Source organism: Arachis ipaensis, chromosome B1 (assembly GCF_059453495.1).
Source record: "Arachis ipaensis isolate K30076 ecotype BB chromosome B1, ASM5945349v1, whole genome shotgun sequence".
Lineage (NCBI taxonomy): Eukaryota > Viridiplantae > Streptophyta > Magnoliopsida > Fabales > Fabaceae > Arachis > Arachis ipaensis.
In genome coordinates this window covers 118,349,249-118,352,912 of record NC_142436.1, presented here as the reverse complement: position 1 = coordinate 118,352,912, position 3,664 = coordinate 118,349,249, and the positions used below count along the sequence as shown (strand labels likewise).

Sequence of the window (3,664 nt, the reverse complement as noted above, 5' to 3'; positions counted from 1 at the left end):
ATTGAAGAGTTTTTGGCAAAGTCTAATTCAGAGGCAAGGAAAGCGTAGCAGATGCTATCAGATTCTGACCTCCATGCATTCAAACAAGCATTTCTGGAGCTACAGAGGTCCAAATGACGCTCTCTTAACGGAGTTGCAAAGCTAACTTCCAGAGCTTTCCAGCAATATATAATGATCTACACTTTTCTACGAAGGAGCCTACCCATATTAGGCATTGAACACCAAGGAGTTACCTCCTTTCTGGCATTCAACGCCCCAAAGGAACCTAAGACAGCATTGAACGCCACATTCCACCCCATTCCTGGCGTTCAACGCCACCAAGAGGCACAAGGTAGCGCTAATCACCTCCCCAATGGGCGTTCAATGCCCATTCCTCAAGATGGACGCCAAGCTCAGCCCAAGTACTCAATCAAAGTGGGCCAAAGAGTGGATTTTCGCACCTTTAGTCTAGTCTATCATACTTTTGTACCTCTTAGTTATTAGGTTATTGATGCGTGAGCATCTTCTCTATCTTTTCCTAGTGAATTTGCATTCAAATTACTAAGTTTAATCAAGATTTAGTTACTTTTAGCCACTATGAATGCTACTTTGAGTTGTTTGCAATTTTTGTTTATTTCAGGAAGCATTCAGATGGATTTGACAGCGAATGATGTTATCGACTCCGACCTCTTTACACTCAAATAGAAATAACTTGAGCTACAGAGGTCCAATTGACGTGATTCTAGTAGCATTGGAAAGATAACTTTCAGGGCTTTCCAATGATGTATAATAGTGCACACTTCTTCTCCAGAAAACTCTGCCTCATCCACACTGAACTTGGTTCCTTCCAAGTTTAGCGTGGACTTGAAAACTCCAAAGGAAATCATGCGCATTAACCCACGTTGAACTTGGCAAATACCAAGTTCAGCGTGGATTCAAAGGAAGGCACAAGAAACACACTGCTTCATCCACACTGAACTTGATATTTGCCAAGTTCAGCATGGACCTTAACGTACAAAGTGGTCCCCAATTCGTTCCAAAGGCAGCACGGATCAATTAAATAAATTTTGATTTAACTTTTATTATTAAAATTAGAAAAAGATATTATTTAGTTTTAGAAAATATATTTTACATTAATGAGGATTAGAATCTCTTCTCTTCAACCTGATTCCACAATTTATAGTTTACCTGAATCCTAGTTTTTCTCTCTGAACCATGAGCAACTAAACATCCACTGTTAAGGTTAGGAGCTCTGTCTATCATATGGATTGATACTATTATTTTTCTATTTTAATTCATGTACTGATTTATAATTCAAGAATTGTTTTCGTTCTTTATCTTATGAATTTGGGTAGAACGGAAGTATGACCCTTGTTCTAATTATGTTCTTGTATAACTTGGAAAAAAGCTCTTTACTTGAACAACAGCTTGAAAATAAATTCTCTTAAATTTCTAATTATCTGGACTTAACGGGATACATGACATATAATCCTCTTATATTTGGATAATTAGGATTTTTGTGGCATATAACTATAATTGAACTTTACCCTCTAATTGGAATTAAGTGACCAAGGAATTGGCAATTGATGAATTTTAGAGGAGACTAAAAAGGTCTAAGGAATTAGGGTTTAGTCACATATAGTTTGTCATGAATTAAATCTTGCATGATTAAAATAGTTAGTAAGAAAAGTCAATCCAGAAAATAGATAACTCTGAAGCCTTAACTGTTTTCTCCATATATATTTCACAACTTGTTTACTGCTTGCTTTCTGATATTTTGAATTTACTGTTTGATGCAATTGAACTCAAAACACCATTTTCTGTTTGCCTAACTAAGTAAATCACTTAACCATTGTTGTTTGATCCATCAATCCTCGTGGGATTGACCCTCATTTACTTGAGGTACTACTTGGTATGACCCGGTACACTTGCCGGTTAGTTTGTGGTTATAAATTTCGCACCAAGTTTTTGGCGCCATTGCTGGGGATTGACTGTGATTAACAACTATTAGTTGTTTGATTACTTAGATTAGGCGTTTTAGTTTTAATTTTATTTAATTGTTTCTTTATTATTTTCGAAAAATTAGTACTAATATTTTTCTTTAATTTCTGAAATTAAGTTTAGTGTCCCCTATTTATTTTTATTTCAATTTTTCCTGTTTATTTTTCTTGTTAATTTCGAATTTTTCTGTCTTAATTCTACCTATAATTTTCGAAATTTATTTATTTACTTTATTTAGTATTTTTATTTTATTATTTTACACAAGTACCTCACAGGAAATTCTCTACACTCTGACGTAGAGAGTCCCATCTTTTCTTGTCTTTTGTTTGTTTATGAGCAAGAACAAAGACAAGGAACCTCTGTTAGACTTTGATCCTGAACCTGAAAAGACTTTTAGGCGGCGTTTACAACAAGCAAGACTTTACAAAGCTGCAGAGTCCAACATGGATCATAATAATCATGCTGTTAATGCCAATGTGGCAAATCCAGTTGGGAATGAGCAACCTAGAAGAGTGCTTGGCTCTTACACTGCTCCTAATGCAGATCTTTATGGAAAAAGTATTGTGGTACCTCCTATAGCTGCAAACAACTTTGAATTGAAGCCACAACTAGTTACTCTTGTGCAACAGAATTGTCAATATCATGGACTCCCTCAGGAAGATCCAAATCAGTTTATTTCTAATTTTTTGCAGATTTGTGACACTGTGAAGACCAATGGAGTGAATCCTGAGGTATACAAACTCATGCTCTTCCCATTTGCTGTGAAGGATAGAGCAAAACTGTGGTTAGATTCTCAACCCAAGGTGAGTCTGGATACTTGGGACAAGGTTGTCACTGGATTTCTAACTAAATTTTTCCCACCTCAAAAGCTTACTAAGCTAAGGGTGGAGGTTCAGAATTTTAGACAGAAAGATGGTGATACCCTTTATGAAGCTTGGAAGAGATTTAAGCTACTGACTAGGCAATGCCCTCCAGATATGTTCTCTAGATGGACTCAGCTGGATATCTTTTATGAGGGCTTATGTGAGATGTCCAAGATGCACTTGGATAATTCTGCAGGTGGTTCTTTGCACATGAAGAAGACACCAGAGGAGACTATTGAGCTTATTGAGTTGGTTGCTAACAACTAATACTTATATTCCTCCAACAGGAATCTTTTGCACTCTGAGACCTCTCAGAAGAGAGGCGTGTTGGAAGTGGAAGCTGTTAATGCTCTTCTTGCTCAAAATAAGCTTTTGTCTCAGCAAATAAATCTGATTGCTCAACGATTGAGTGGAATGCAAAGTTCAGCTGTCAACACTCAGAATGCCCCCCAAGAAGCCTCTTATGACATGACAGGTAATTTTATGCAAAATAAAAATTATGATTATGCTCAATTTTCTTCTGAACAGGTCAATTACATGGGAGTGCTCCTAGAAATCTCAATAACGATCCCTATTCTAAGACCTACAATCAGGGGGTGGAGAAATCACCCAAATTTTGGGTGGAGAGAGCAACCTCAGAGGCCACAGAATTCTAATAATAATTCTCAGGGTAGTTTTCAACAGAATAATTTTAATAACCACCAGTTTCAGTCATCTCAGCAAGCAACTTCTCAACCCCAGCAGATCAATGATTTGGAAGCAATATTGGCAAGTTTTAGACAGGAAACTAGAGTATCAATCAAGAACTTGGAGATTCAGAT

General features: G+C 36.7%; 1 non-coding gene across 1 annotated transcript; it reads right to left on the bottom strand.

Moving 5' to 3' along the window:
* Positions 1-2,855: 2,855 nt before the first annotated feature.
* Positions 2,856-2,962, bottom strand: LOC148578095 (small nucleolar RNA R71). Its single transcript, XR_015904626.1, has one exon. It is a non-coding gene; the product is annotated as a small nucleolar RNA R71 (small nucleolar RNA).
* Between the last annotated feature and the right edge of the window lie 702 nt (positions 2,963-3,664).